The 16,861-nt window shown below is 38.4% G+C and overlaps 1 long non-coding RNA gene across 1 annotated transcript; it reads right to left on the bottom strand.

Annotated features, from left to right (window-relative positions):
* Nucleotides 1-982: 982 nt before the first annotated feature.
* On the bottom strand, nt 983-15,055 carry LOC111093235. The gene is made up of 4 exons (XR_005380930.1): nt 15,012-15,055; nt 8,760-8,900; nt 2,863-3,029; nt 983-1,184 (listed from the first exon to the last, which is right to left on the bottom strand). It is a non-coding gene; the product is annotated as an uncharacterized LOC111093235 (long non-coding RNA).
* Between the last annotated feature and the right edge of the window lie 1,806 nt (nt 15,056-16,861).

Genomic DNA, 16,861 nt, shown 5'->3' with positions numbered 1-16,861 from the left:
CTTTCCAGAACCCCTGCTTGAAACAAGGATGTCTGTTCCAGCTCCATGTCTCACTCAGGCTTGATGCTGTATTTTCCATATTTACATGGGCATTAAAATCTTAGCCTCTAATCCTCTTATCCACTCTAATATCTTCCCAAACCATAACAGCATCTGCTCCTAAATTTACTGCTCAAACCTAAAGCTGCTTTTATTTCTGCCAAAAATAATCTTTCAACTTAATTTATATATTTATATTTTATTTTTGTACATTATATTTAGTATATCTATGTTTTGTAACTGTGGAGTTGAAAGGTGTGTGTAGTTTATATCAATTCAGCTGACCTTGCTACCAGAATCAGAACACTTTTTAAAAAACATATTTCTTTTCATCTATATTTGTGCATAGAAAAAAGCTCACCATGTTCACCTAGCGGTAATGACTTATTTCCAGAGGTTTGGATTCATGGAGGGTTTTTTTTTTTCCAACTTTTTTTTGTATGTGTGTAAATTGCTTGGATATTTCAGTAACTACATAGTCTCATTTTTAACCTAAAAAAGTAGTGATAGAATAAATATTAGTGTCTTCCATGTCTTTTGTACAAAGACCAATCTCCTTAGCATGCTATTCAAGGACTTTCATGATCTGACTTCATTCTGTCTAGACCCATTTCTCACTAGTCTCCCCATATTCTCTAACGTTTGGCTCACTGGACAACCCACCACTTCCCACACACGTCTCTTCTGTCACATTCTCATGACTTCACTGAGGTTCCTCCCTCAGTAGAAATCTCAGCATGTCCTCACATTCTCAGCAGGTCCCAGTATTACTTAACCTTTAAGACCACTTCTTAAAATCTCTTCATAACCCTTTACTTCCTCTTTTAGTCTCCCCACTGTCCTTAATAAACAACATTTTCCATACTGAATCACATTTATTTGTCTGTCTGTTACCTCCGTTAGAGAAGGACAAGAACTATGTCTAATATTTTTATGCCTCATTTATTCAGTGAATGAGTTCATGAATAAATAAACGAAATGAATGTTCACAACTTGCTGAGTTAAAAGCATGCTTCTTGAGGATTTCACACTGGGTGGGCTGCAGGTTCATTTGAGATGCCAGAAATTTTTTTTGTCTCTCTTATGTCCTCTGAGTGCTAGTCAGTTGGGATGTTCTAGTAGCCCTGGATAGCTGTGGAGAAGTCCTTAGGGAAAGAATAGCCAATGGTATTCTGTGATGCCTTACACATGAACTGCCTTCGTTGTCATAGCAGTTTCACAAACAACATTCATTCCATTGACTCTATTGAAGTAAATGATACCCAGTTTGTAAATGAAAAAGCTTATGTTTAGAGCATTGGTCGCTTAATCAAAGATTCAGGGAAACAACTTTGACATAGATCCTCTGTTGCCCAGTGCAGTGATTTGTCTTCTTTTACCATCTACAACTCTGTAGGAATTCCTAGTCCCACTGTAGTAGGACTTACAATGCCAGCTATGATGGTGAAAAAGCCAGGCTTGTGTCTACACTGCAATGCCAGCTTTCCCCCTGAACTGCTGGGTGCCTTCACGCCATGCCTCTGGCCTTCCTGGTTGTTAATGTGCAGCTTCATTGTCTTCATCTCCAAAGTGAAGAGGTAATAACCTCTCAGGTCCTTACTCTTGACTACTTCAGGGCCTGAGTCTCTGCAAAAATTTGCTGAAGGAACTATGCATAATTCAAGTTCTAGACTTTTCCTCACCACCTTTTCTAGACTTTTTTCTGACCTAGGCTTAGCACCAGCTCCTGGAGTGCTGCCATTAGGAATCTGAATCTTTTGACCCAACTACATCCATGCTCTGTTCTTTTTACCATGATTCCTTTTTGACCTTAGAATGTACCTTCTTTTTTTAGAGGCCAAAGGGAGCAGTTATGTAACTGAGAACAGCTATACTTAACCAAAAATTGCAATAGCAATTTAAGACAGCCCACAAAAAAGAAAACTAAATCCACCAAGCATGGTGTATAAACCTAACACAGACATGGCCCGCCTGCTTTCTATTTCCCTTGCCTCCTCACACACCAATTCTTTCGTTAAAGCTTTATTATTTCATTATTCGGCACATTTTCAACAAAGACAAAACGATCTGCTCCAATTGCCCAACTGAAAAAGGGACTTTTTAACTGAGATTTTTTTTTTCCTTCTTGTTTCAATTTCATCACATTTTAACACCTTGCAGGTCATTATAAGGGGTAGAAAGCGAGCCTTTTTTCTTAAGGAATCAAAGGACAGTGAACATTATGAGATAGTCAGAATGCTATACCCTGAATGAGGTAGAGGAACTAATATCCATCACTTAGAATTACTTCCAATGCTTCCATTAGTGTAAAATGAATGTGTTAAATCAAAATGCTACTAAAAGGCAAAATAGGGAGACAAAATCCACATGCACTTATTTGCAGTCTTCATCCAAGATGAACTGGAGCTGACTGGGTTCAATTCTGAATAATTGTTTTATAATTGTATTGGATATTTAAAAAATAGTGGAGCTCTTTTGTCACTAAAGAAAATAAAACATGTACCTGCTATCAGAGCAGAGAGTAAGCACAGCCATAGTGAAAGTTCGTACAGCTGACAAATAAAAAACTCACCAGGGCTGACTAGTTGGAGTTGACCTATAAATATGGCATGGATACAAAGAAGGAAAGTTGAGTAAAACTGCTCAGTTTGTTTTACTTTTCTGGTGAAATGACCATTTGTTTCCAAATAGTCCCAAAGCTCATGTCTTTAACGGCCATTACTCCACTGTACTGGCATGCTGCTGAGGGCTCTGCTTATTCCCTAATTATTGAAAAAGAGCTGCTGGAATTCATTAAGAAATTATAAGTAATATCTCAAGTACCTCAAAACCAAGTTTGGCAATATCCTTAAATCTTGCATCAATGGAAGACTCCCTTGGTTTGCTCTGAAACAGACGAGAATTCAACAATACTGAAACCACCTAAGCCAAAGATGAGGCAGCCAGTTATTTTCCAGTAATTGTCGTTCCCATGACTTCTTTTTAAAGTCCTTCAAAAAGGCACATAGGAACAAATCAAGTCGTTTTTAATAGCGGACACCAATCAACAAATCTACCATTTAAACTACAAATTATGTTCAGCTAATTAATATGATAGAAGTAAGCCACTTGGATATAAAAAAAATCACGAACTCTATTTTGAGTTGCTATGGAAAACAAAATGTTAAGTAGAGAAGTCACATTTAAGACCAAGAGATTCTTAACTTTTTTTCACTATTAATTTAACTACTTACTAATCCAAGACAAATTCTATACCAGTAAGCATTGTTACAACAAATATTTCACTCTGGCAAAAATATTTCTTGGCACTGGCTGAAGCCCAGAAAAACTCACTGTCAAATTCCAATAGGATTTTAGTTTGAATACTTCTAAAGTTGATTATAATGGACTTTGACATCATTCTATCCCATTTTCCATCCTTGAGAGTTGATTTTTTTTCAGGCAATATAAAGAACTGTTTTTCTTATATAATTTTTCCTGTCATCTATTGAGTCTTTGATATGCCTTAGGCATGACTACTTTATGTACATCATCTTAATTATCTCAACAACTCTCTGTACAAAAACTATTATAATCCCTGAGTACACAGGGATATATTCAGAAAGAACTGAGATACAGGGAAATTAAACATTTTGCCCTCAGTCACACAGCTGGTAAATGATGGAATACACATTTCATCTCAGACAATCTGCTTCAAAGCCCATGCTTTCCATATATTTGTTACCCAGCCCCCTCCACCATCTCACACACAGTTTTCCTCTACTCCAGCATCTCGGATCAGTTACAATTTTATTGTTATTTAAGACTGTAATCCACAATTTACATCCAGGATAAGCTTTCTTCTGTAGACAATAATCAGATTCATCAATACACAAGAGGGAAGCATCCATACATACATGTGCACGCACATGCACACACACATTATACGTGCTTTATCTATGGGAGTTGGGGGAGACAGAGAACTATAAAAAATAACTGAAGATCCAGACCCAGTGCAACAGATGCTATTCAACAGAGATGAATGCAAGCCCCTAAAGTTCGGTCAGACACTCTGCTAGAGCTTATTATCTTCCCGGCAGGCGTGCAGTGCCTGACACATAGTGATGCTTAATAAATGTTTATAGAATGACTAAGGGAGGAAGTAAGTGAGTGGTGAGTAAGTGACACTAACAGGTAGGGCAGATCTGGCTCCACATATAGGAAAAAGAGCCAGTGGTCCTCACTGATGGTAAGGTTAACGTGAGTAAGTGAACTGACGTGGCCACCAGCAGCTGTGAGGCAATACAGCCTATTTATAGAAGCTTCTATCTCAGGCATGGTGGTACAAGCCCTGACCTCCTTTGTTGCTCAGTGCTGTGGGCACGTGGATGAGAAGCTCCGGAAAGAGTGTGGGTGAAAGTGAAAGAATCAGAGAAGTCCTGCCATAGGAAAAGAAGACTCAGGGAAACCTGGTTTTCAAACATTGCAGGGCTGTCCAGGAAAAGGGATTAGTCTCATGATACACAATCTGAAGGTACTGAGCTAGGAACCACAGCTCCGTGGAAGACACAGGAAGCTAAATTTGGATTCAAAGTTCAAACAGACGCTTTCCATGTCTTCCAGGGGTTGTGACCTCCTGCTTCCTTACCACCTCCCAATCCAGAGCATCTTGTAAAGTCCAGAACTAAGTTGCAACTTCTCGGAGAAGCTTCCTTCCCTTTAGTGGCTCTTTCCTTCTACCAACTTCACAATCTCCTCTAAACAACAGTACTGTCTGGGCTCCCTCCCTTGGTCATTCATTGCTCTGATAAATGCTAGAAATCTAAAGATGAGTAAGACTAGGCTATCACCCTCAGGGTATAGTCCTGAGGGAGACAAAGAAAACAAGGTGACAACATAACTGGTGCAACAGAACTGTGCACTGAATATTGTTGGTTCACAGAAGACAAACATCCAGATAAATCTGAAGAATCAGAGAAAACTTCCCAGGAAGCTAAGGTTTGCCTTTTCTTTCCCTGAGCTAAATCTAAAGAAAGTTAGGAAACTGGGTAAAAAAGAAAGAATGCTCCAAGCACATAGGACAACTAAGGATCCAAAAGAATGTATCCTAGGTGACTAGGGAATACCAATGCCAGTTAGGAACTTGGCCAAGCAAGTATCTTATTTCTTTAATCTTTGTGCTCCCCTGGTGCACACTTCCCAATACACAATGGGTTGCCAATAAATAATTGCTTATTTAACTAGAATAAATACAAGGAAAAAAGGATCATGATGTTCTCTGATCCTCATTTTAGATTAATAAGAACATGGCTGGAAGAGTCAGTTGGTGGTTGGCTGAGGATCACCATTTATAAAAATCTGGGTAGTTGTGTGGCAGAATGGGAACATCTGGAATCGGGCTAATCTGGTTTGAAGGCCAGTCTTGTGACCACATAAACATCACATTACTTTTGAGCCTCAAATTTCTCATCTGAAGGCAGAGATACTAGTACCTACCTCACAGGCCTGTTTTGTAGCATTGTTTGGTTTAAGATTTATTTTTTATTTATTTTTTTATTATTTATTTATTTATTTTAGAGAGGGAGAGAGCACATGTGCAATAGCACAAGTGGGGTACAGGGGTAAGAGGAGAGGAAGAAACAGACTCCTCGTTGAGCAGGGAGCCCAACACGGGGTCCAATTCCAGGACCCTGAGATCATGACCTGAACTGAAGGCAGATGCCAAACCAACTGAGCCACCCAGGTGCCCCCATTTTGTAGTTTAAATGAGATAATAAAAGTAAAGCCCAAGAAAGCTGTTAATACTAAATGACACGTAAGTCATAGATCGAATGAAGAGTCAGAGGAGTATATTTGAATTAAAAATTAAGGAATAGGAGAAATTCTCAATTTTGTGAGGCTGTCTTGGGCCAAAATGACATCCATTTTTACCTAATGAAGAAGAAATGGTTTATGAATTACTGAACCTTGTTAGTACATGAGGCTCAGACTCGTTGGCTGGTTCAGTTAGCAGTGCAAATTTACCATTCCCCGCAATTAGGATGTGTTGCTGACCTTACTAACCTTTGATTGGGTGCCTTTATCATACACCGTATGGAGAAGGTCAGCTGTTCAAAGAAGCAGCCATCATCATTTCTTCCATAATCAAACAAGTTAGAAAGTCTTAACTAAAACTGGCGATTTCCTTAAAATTATTAAAGAAGGTAAGATGCCAAGAAAAGCAGACTCTAACTGGCCATGTCCATATGGTAACAGTATTTAAGTATGGGAAAGGGCTAATGACGAAAGAGAAATCCACCAGTGATGTTCACATGATGCTCAATGATGGTGGTCAGTCAAGAACCAGAGGTCTGCTTGAGCAGGGGGCATTTGTTCAGAAATCTGCAGATAGCACGCATAGTTTTCAGTCTGGGATGCCCATCCCATCACATGTCTTAAATTAGCCAGACATGGTAAGTATCGAAGAATTCCACATGAGCAATCCCAAAACAAAAGCCTTTCATTTAACTATTTTTCTTTTCAGATGATGTCTTGTAATGTGAACTGGTGCAGCCACTCTGGAAAACTATGTGGAGGTTCCTCAAACAGTTAAAAATAGACCTGCCCTACGACCCAGCAATTGCACTGTTGGGGATTTACCCCAAAGATACAAATGCAATGAAACGCCGGGACACCTGCACCCCGATGTTTCTAGCAGCAATGGCCACGATAGCCAAACTGTGGAAGGAGCCTCGGTGTCCAACGAAAGATGAATGGATAAAGAAGATGTGGTTTATGTATACAATGGAATATTACTCAGCTATTAGAAATGACAAATACCCACCATTTGCTTCAACATGGATGGAACTGGAGGGTATTATGCTGAGTGAAGTAAGTCAGTCGGAGAAGGACAAACATTATATGTTCTCATTCATTTGGGGAATATAAATAATAGTGAATATAAGGGAAGGGAGAAGAAATGTGTGGGAAATATCAGAAAGGGAGACATAACGTAAAGACTCCTAACTCTGGGAAACGAACTAGGGGTGGTAGAAGGGGAGGAGGGCGGGGGGTGGGAGTGAATGGGTGATGGGCACTGGGGGTTATTCTGTATGTTAGTAAATTGAACACCAATAAAAAATAAATTAAAAAAAAAGACCTAAAAAAATAAATAAATAAAGTTAAAATGGACCTTGTGATATGCGACTGAGACCCTTCTCATGTCATCCCTGCTCAAGCTTTGGTTTCAAATAACTCTTTCCACGACCTGTTTTACCTCTGTGCTTGTCCATCTTGCTGTACCCTCCAGGTAAATTAAACAGACTTCCATTCTCTACTTTAATCTTTGTTGAGTTATACTGTATTCACTAAACCAGAATGCTTTTCTCATCTCAAGCTGCTAACTTTGTTTGATCTACCCCAGACCGGGGCACCTACATCATGAAAGTTTCCCACATTTAGCCATCCCATCACCCACCAGAACAATCCCAGTCCAGCCATTCCTCCTCCACGCTCTGGGAGTTAAGTCATCTGGTTACATTTCAGTGGATGATATGTGTCTGTTTGTCTCCTCTAATGGCTTGTAAGGCCTTGGGGGTCGAGCTCATGTCTAATCTTTGCTGCATACATCTGTACACTACTGAATACATCATTACTGTACATTACTCTAATCCAATGGGGACTCAATAAAAACTTGTTGACTGACTGATTTAGCACGGGGACGATTATTACGTAAGCCACTTTGGTAAATAAATTTCAAATAATGACCAGCTCACACAAATGTTTTACTAGCTCACCCTCCCCACGGAATTAATATAAAGAATGAAAATCAGCAGTCATTTCTACTTGCCCAACATTAAATGTTAACTCGCCCCAAGAGACTAGCTATTTTCAAGCCTAATTTCAAGTCAAAATGTCTAAAATGGTTGTCATTCTTGGTGACATGCTGGGAAGATTCAAGAACTAAGGTATCAAATCAGTCACTTCCACAGGTTATTAACCTCGACCCTGAACATCATTATTTCTAGCATATCACTAATAATTCTAGCAATTTATTTGAGTTCATGTTTATTCAATAAAAGGGACTTATTCCCAAGGATATTCTAACAAAAAATTTGATTGGTATTACTTTATAATTTTATACTTGATTGGAATAAAATTAGAAACCTTGGTTTGATTTTTGTTATTCTTTAATAATTCAGTTCATTCAATATAAAGGAATGTAGCCATAAAAAGAGTTATCTACCTACTTATATATCTGAGGCACAAAAAAATTTAGAAATAAATTTTAAAAATAAATTTAATGCGTAGTATCTCTCTTTTCCTTCCCCTTTTCTTTTCCCTTCTTGGAAGTCTGGGATAAAAGGGGAGCAGGGCAATTTTCCATGTGTTTTCTGTCCAAGTTATTTTAGCATTCTGAGGTGAAATAGGACAGAGGACAACTGACATGGCTCACAGTTCAAGGGCAATAACTAGCAGATGAGTGGAGTCAATTCTAGTTTTATGATAGATACAATTTTCTTATCTAGAATGATTTTGAAACATTTTCAAGATTTTAGTTCTTATCTATAGGTGGCTTAAACATGTTTAAACAGTTCATCAATTGGTATTATAACAAACATCAAGTTAAGGGAAAGCGTTCTAAAGGTACTAACATAGTTGAGAATTACGATAAAGTGCTACACCAATTATATGTAGCTTATTTTGGAATGTGCATGAGAAAAATGATTCGCCTATCTTCTGTACGCTGTGAAAATATTCACCTGCTTGTGGTGCTCTGATATCTGTTCAGCAAATAAGAGTTTCAGTTGCATGAAACGCTTGCAACATGTCAGAACCCGGAAGGTTTCTTCAAGTCAGGTGCAGCCTGATTCATGGTGACAGCTTCTCTGAAGTTACATCCTCTAAGAAGCAATAACTGTCATTTGGGGGCCTTCCGGGTGAAAAGGCACAACAGAACCAAAGAGCTAGAAGGTACAATCCACACAGCAAAAGAAATGCTCGAGGTCTCCAGGGCAATGAAGTGAGTACTTCAAAGTACATTTGACTTTAAAGCTGATCTATTTTCTCCCCTTATTTCTTGGGCAAATATCAGCAAACACAAGAGAGTGTCTTCAAATATGAGCCACATAGAGAAAAACTTCACATTCAACACATCAGACTTTCAAACTCTCTGTATATATATATATATATATATATATATATATATATATATATATATATAAATGGAAATAATTAGACTCTGGATCAGAAAAAAAAAACATGACAGAACAAAGAAAGAGCATGATCTAATATCAGAATAAATTTAATAAATGTCATTAAGTGAGATGATTGGTGATGAGTGAAGGTCATGCCCAGTTTACTTTTCACAGCTGACAGATCAAAGTTGTTCCTTCATTTGGGATAAAGACTGAATGCAGTTAGTTTGGCCTTGGAAAATCCTTTCACATAATATGAGGTCTCTCTAGGGTCTCCTATTTCTAAGGCACACAAATGGTCAGAAACAAGTGTCAGAGAGTCAAGGTAGAACAGGAAAAAAAAATGAAAGGGTACATCTCAATTTAAATGACCTTTTTGAAGTCCAGGATTAAATAGCGTGAGAATGCAGTTGCAGCAGAGTATGACACACCCGTGAACATCACATGGTGCAGGGATACAGAGAAAGATAAATAAGACTATGTCACAGAATGATGGACTAAAGCAGGCGTTAAGGGGACATTGTCCTTGACCACCCATCTGCTTCAGGAACCCTCCGCCCTACCAGGTCACCATCTAGCCCATGGTTAGAAAGTCTCCATTGATGGGGGATGGGGACCTCTCCAGTCCTGCTGTAGCCATCCATGCATAGCTCTAACAGAAAGTCCTCTCTCCAGGACTAGAAGTCTAGCTTCACCCGTCCTGTCCTATTGTTACCCCTAAAGACCAAACAGAACAAAATCTTTTTTACCACCTAACATTCCTCATCTATCTGAAGATAGTTCTCTCATCCCCAACATCACCACCTCCAAGTCTTCTCAATCCCTTAAATTTTCTTCATAGAATATTGGTCCAATACTCTTTAATATTCTGCTGAGGCTCTGTGATTGCAATACAATTTGCCTATATCCTTCTAAAAATATAGACCTGAATACAGAATTTCAGAGACAAAGTTGACCTCATCTGTCTTGTTCTACATGCTCCTGATCCATTTAATCCAACCAAGATCTGATCAGTGCTATTGGTAGTTGCAATAGTCACTCTTCATCAGTGGGGTAAACATTCCAAAACCCCAAGTAGAGGCCTAAAACTGCAGATAGTGCCTTACCCTATATATACTGCTTTCCCTATTCATGCATATCTATGATAAAGTTTAATTTATAAGAAAGGTACAGTAAAAAAAAAAGGTACAGTAAGAGATTAAAAATTAATAAAATAGAACAATTGTAACAGTATAGTAATAAAAGTTCCATGGATGTGGTGGTGTCTTTCTCAAAACATCTGGAGCACATTTGACCATGGGGAACTGAAACTGTAGAAAATAAAACCATGGATAAGGGGGATTACTGTACTATCATTTGGGTGACTGTTTTCCATTCTGTGATAACTAATAATTAGTACTTTATATTTAGAAATTGCTTTCATCTTTATATCTCATTTAAATCTGACAGCAATCTGTAATAAAGATGTTATTTTCACCATTTTCAGATGAAACTACAATTTACAGGGGTTAGGTCAATTTTTCCTGAACCACATAAATAAGCTACAAAGTTAGGACCCAAACCCAGGTCCTCTGACCATAAACCATGTACCTTTGTGACTATATGACTCTACTTTAGAGCCTCTGATGATGCCTCAGTGATATAATGATAGATTATTGTCAAAGGCAAAACCTCCAGAAATTAGTTTCCTGCCCTGCCAGTGTGAGAACCACATCCTAGGATAGAATGAGGGCAACATGACACGCTAAGTCATGCTGCCTCTTTTTCAAAATGGTCACAAACCATCCTTTTAATTATTTATTCTAGATTCTTGCCTGTATTTGACTTCAAACTCAGGGGCCTGTTTGTGGTATTATTCTTTGATTTTTTTTTTAATCAAGACTATGTTTTCAATATTTCAACCTTTCCTTTCCTGCACTCCAAAATCACCAAAAGATCACCAACTCCTACTCAAATTCTTTTTAAATTCAGATCTCATTTTGTGATCTATTTGCTATTAGTTAAAGCTTTAAAACATCCATAAAAGTAATTACTTGCTTCATGCCTCAATCAAAGACAACAATTTAAGTTTCTTTTAAAATGGCAGGATGCCTGGGTGGCTTAGTGGTTGAGCATCTGCCTTTGGCTCAGATCGTGACCCCAGGGTCCTAGGATCGAATTCCGCATCGGGTTCCCTATAGGGGACTTGCTTCTCCTTCTGCCTGTGTCTCTGCCTCTCTCCCTGTGTCTCTCATAAATAAATAAATAAAATCTTTAAAAAAATAAATTTATTTTAAAAATTTGAAAAGACTAGGCTGAGAACAGAGTGCTGGGACCTCTGTGACTTTTCTCTAACTCCAGAGCAGGGCAGGACTCCCTAGTTGGTATATCAAAATCTACATTGTAGGAATTTGGGAATGTGTAAGGCTGAAAAAGAATTTTACACACTATAATTTTATATTGAAAAAATATTGATCTCCCATTACAAACAGTAAGAACTTCAGGAGTTTTCAAGTTTACTCATGAGGACCAAGGATTTTGAAAATTTAAGACATCTTACCTGAGTTAATAATATTCTACTCATCAAGATCCTTGAATATAACTGGGTAGCTAGCTAAAAATCCAGTTTATAATTTCTTTCCTTGTTAATACAATTTCATTAGGGACTTTGCCACATGTTTCACCCAAGTCCAGGTACTCTACTGCCTTTCTCTCATCTTCATAGCTTCTTTAAACACTTTCTTCATTTGGTTTCCAGGAAACCATATCCCTTTGGGTTTTCCTCTCACATTTCTGGCTACCTCTTGCCCAGTTCCTCTTCAATTCTTTGACAGCTGAATTTTGAAGCATCCCAGAACTCAGTCCTTGTATCTCTTCTCTTTTCTAGCCACACCTACTCCTAAATTATCTCCTCCAGACTTACAGCATCAGCGTGCTATTGCCTGTAGCCCGACTCTCCCCTGAACACCAAGTCTGGATATCTGTCTATGTGACGACATCTCTGTTGGAATATCTAAAGATTTCCAGACTTAATGTGTTGACTACTGAGATTCTGGTAGCTGCCCTACCTCCGTCATCACTGTAAACTAGCTCTTTCTGCAGCCTCCCCAACTTAAGACGTGAAAACTCATTCTTCAAAAAATGAAAACGCCATTCTTCCATTCCCTCAGGCTAAAAATTTGATTTTTTAAAAATCAGAATTCTGCTCACTTAAATCCATTCCTTAAATAGCTCTAACAACAATTTGCTCAGCAATATCATTCCCTAGTTTTTGTAGGATTCTGAGACACACTGGCCAAAATTCCTGAACTAATTTAGGACTCAGTCCTACCTTTCTCTACTTGGATTTCAGTTTCCTTTTAATTTTTTTTCTACCCAAAGATCATTGCACTAAACAGAAAAGACAAAACAAAATAAAACAACCCAAAAAACAGCTAAGCTGTTTCTCATTCATGTGTCCACATATGCCACTTACTACAAGCAGGCCTGCCCGGCCTTGGTCTTCTCTCCCTCAAAACTTGAACTTCTTTTTCATGATTGCTAGGCTATCCTGAATGCCACAGTTTGTTTAGGTGTCCTTCTAAAATCATTCTAAGCACAAGCTACTTACACTTTCATTGTTAAACCCTCTGCTTTCCATCTTATATTTATCGTTTTTTAAAAAAATTAAGTCACTAGTCTATTTCTAGTGATCTTCTTCCTCTGAGAATAAACTCAACTTCACAGAAAAATTACACTTATGAGAGTACATACTGAATGTCTGTGTCTCCCCCATAATTCATCTGTCACAGCCTAGTCTCCACTGTGTTAGTATTTGGACGTGAGGCCTTGGAGAGGTGATTAGGTCATGGAGGTGGAACCTCATGAATGAGATTAGTGCCCCTGGAAGAGAGACCCAGAAAGGTCCTTTGCCCCTTCTGCCATGTGAGAAGACAGCAAGAGGATGGCTGTGTATGAATCGGCAAGTGGGATGTCACCAGACAGTGAGTCTACTCGTGGCTTGATCTCGAACTTCCCAGCCTCCAGAACTGTGAGAAATAAATGCTTGTTGTTTAAAGCCACCCAATCTATAGTATTTTGTTATAGCAGCCTGAATGGACTAAGAGTCACGTGGCTCTAAGCCACGTTCTACATTTCAGTTTACATAATCATTAGGCTCAACTGTAGCAATTAGAGATTTCACATCAGAATGAACAGTCTCAATAGAAATAGAATCAAGTTACACCATAAACAAGAACTTCCAAAGAAGTTTGGAAGAGGTATCAGACCTTTTTATTGCCATCAACATAAAGAGTAAATGAAGCTTATTAAAAATAAATATATGAAATAATTATTCACGAAAATGTTTTAAAGTCACTCCTAATGACCAATTACCCTATTTGCACATATTTGTGTTTAGGATGGAGCCAGACCTGTGTTGACATGTTCTAAATTCAAAATGTCGGCAGTGTTGTAAGTTAGTGACGTGACTCTTTCAAGTGTATCTTTGTTTAAATGGAATGTTTTCTGAGGCTATCAAATTTTTCAAGATACATTTGATAATATCCCACAGATAAAAATGATAAGTCTTTCTGTTGGATTTGGACCTGTCTGTATATAAGCACATGACAGATCGTCAGATGACTTTCCTGTACGTATATAAATGCATGGCAAATAGTCACGCGAGTCACTTCCACCAAAGACCTCTGCCCAAGGTCAGGTAGTGCTGGTCATTCTAGCATGGCCTCTCATGTCTTCAGCCTGCCTTGGTCATCTATCCCATAAAGTAACTTCAAAAAACTATATCTCTTCCCATCTTTTAAGTTGAAATCTAAAATTTTCATCATACGTTTCAAAATATATTTGTTTTATGTAAAAAATGTCTTAAAAATGTTATATACTAAAATACAGGGAAGATTGAAGGTTTGATCTCAGAGTAAATAATTCATTACACTATGTGATAAAATAGGCCTTTACTACCTTATGCAATAGCATGCTAAATCCAAAAGAAGTCATGCATAACTTTTATCTGCGGGTGTTTATGAATGTATCTCGAAAAATGTAATAGTTCCAGAGAACAACCCATTTAAAAGATTAAATATACATTTAGAAGATTCAGAATTACTAATCTAACATTTGAGTGCTCTGAATTCAGGACATCCCGATACAGATCCAGCTCTACCCTAAACAGAACTATAAACAAAACAAGAAAAGATAAAAACCCCATCGAATTGAGAGACTTTGATGAATCTTTAAAGGAGTCTTCTCCAAAATAAAATTTTCTAATTATTACTTTGACCATAAAGAGCCTAATATCCCGGCATACCACAGTAAGATTCTACTGAGAGATAAATGTGAATGCAGGTTAGTTTTCTGGGAGTGTTAAAAAAAAAAAAATGGTAGCATTGTGAGGACTGACAACTGACTTCCTTAAAACCATCTGCATACTGACCCCCCTGGAAAGTCAACACACACTCCTGGGGAATACACACAAGTTTGAAGGCTTTGGTCTTAGTTCTTAAACTGAGGACTGCTGCCTGGGCCTACAGCCCCTCATCATTCTGCCCCATTCCTGCTACTTTAGAGATGGTCTTCCCAGGCTGACAAGATTGCAGGCCTTACATACACAGCCTCTCTTGGGTAGAAATGTTGCGAGTTCTTCCCGAAGGAAGCGAGTGAAGAGAAGACTAATTTTAAGGGCCAAGAGAGTTGGACCAACTGAAATCATTTACTTAGGAGAGAGATTTGGTGACCTTACAGACCTCAAGAGTTTGGATTTAAAATATTCTGGTCCACCTATTCCCATGAAAAATCTTAAACTCTTCCTAAGGGTAACCCAACTTTCAACTGAGTAGTCACCTGTTCTCACAGGACAGCCTAGAGTTTTTATACATTGAGAGGAGGAAGAAAAGTAACTTCTAGAATGTTCTCTTGGAGGTCTGGTATCCTAGGACAACAGATTCCTTTTTAGAATTTTGCTTGCCAGGGGTATGTGGACGTAGGTGTGTATGTAGTAGGCTGTGTGCTGCATCTGGGTGTGAGAAAGAGAGAGAAAGGATGAGAATGAGTAAGATCAAAGGAGACTTCTGCGGTGACTTTGGAGATGATGCTGTGCTAAGAAAAAATTACTACTTCTCTTTACAATAAAACAGAGAAAGAGTGATAACCGATGTCACTCTAAAGAGCACGACACCAGCAGACGGTGTGAAGTGAGGCTTCCATTAGTCATATTTGCAGCTTTTTTAAAAAAGCTATTATAAAATGTAAACTTCTATAAACAATGCGAGGACTATCCTTTCAAAACACAAGCAGTCCTTAGGGAATCAGGAGTCAAAGCATTATATTAAGGCTATAAAATCAGTGCAAAGAACCAAAATAAGATGCCACATTTTCATAAAAACTTGATTAAATGAGTACTGGGGTGGATTCCCTGGCACTAAATGCCAAACTGACTCCTTAGCAAACAGAGCAAACAGTCATATACAACTTGGGGAATAAGATTTAAAAAAATATGATCACAGTCCTTTCCTAAATCTTCTTCTACAGAAGCTACAGTTGCCTAGCAAGGCCAGTGAAGAGCCCCACTTACATATCAAACATGTGAAACTCAACACATTTTCTTAAAAGATGAATTCTAAAAGGGCCTGGAATAAAGCGAGGAAAATCAAGCTTAAGAGCTGTGTGATTTTAGGTTACTTTCTGTCTCTAAATCACAGGTTGCTCATCAAAATGATATTGCTTACTTCATAGGGTTGGTGTGATGATTAAATTACCCCACCTGCAGCACTTAGTGAAGAGTGCATAGCATGGTTAAATATTCAAAAAAATGGAAGCTACTGCCATTATTAATGACTAATATCGAATCCTATCCTTTCTACCAAGCAGCTGTATAACTTTGAGGAAGTTATTTAACCTCTCCTGAGCCTCCATCACATACCTTTTAATACTCTAAAGGATTATTAGGATGCCCGAGTGGCTCAGTTGGTTGAGCATCTGACTCTTGGTTTGGCTGACGTCATCATCTCAGGGTGGTGAGATGGAGCCCCATAGACAGCCTTATGTCAGGCTCCAGGCTCAGTGGGGAGTCTGCTTGAGATCCTCTCCCGCTCTTCCTCTACCCCTCCCCCTGTCCACACATGGGTGCACATGCGCGTGCTGTCTCAAAATAACTAAATAAATCTTTTTAAAAAATACTCCAAAGGATTGCTATGAAGGTTAATGACACATGAAAAAGCCCTTAGCACACAGCCAGGCATATAGCAGGTACTCGTGCCCTACGATCCTTTTTAGTTCTTTTCCTTCAATGACCATATCTTGTTTATAAACAGATGACACTCAACAACGACATGACAAGTGGAAAAGCAAAGATCCTTTCACCGAACACAAAAAGCGTGAGCTTTGAAAGACACACTGAACTCCATCTAAATTTAAGACATATCATTCTTCGTAAGATACCTATTGAGAAAGTGAAAAGGCAAACCACAGGCTGAAAGAAAACACTTGTGTGAAGGACTTGCATCCAGAATACGTTAAAAAAAAAAACTAAATAATAAAAAAAAACTCAATTTTAAAAAATGGGCAAAAATAAATTTGAGCACTTTACAAAACAAAACGGGAAGGTGGAACCTAAGTACATAAGCCGATGTTCAGTGTCATTAGGGAAATGCCAACTAAAACCACAACAAGACCCCACCACACCACTAGAACAG

Source organism: Canis lupus, chromosome 29, assembly GCF_011100685.1.
Source record: "Canis lupus familiaris isolate Mischka breed German Shepherd chromosome 29, alternate assembly UU_Cfam_GSD_1.0, whole genome shotgun sequence".
Lineage (NCBI taxonomy): Eukaryota > Metazoa > Chordata > Mammalia > Carnivora > Canidae > Canis > Canis lupus.
The sequence above is the reverse complement of the archived record's forward strand: the minus strand, read 5'-3'. Positions and strand labels throughout refer to the sequence as shown.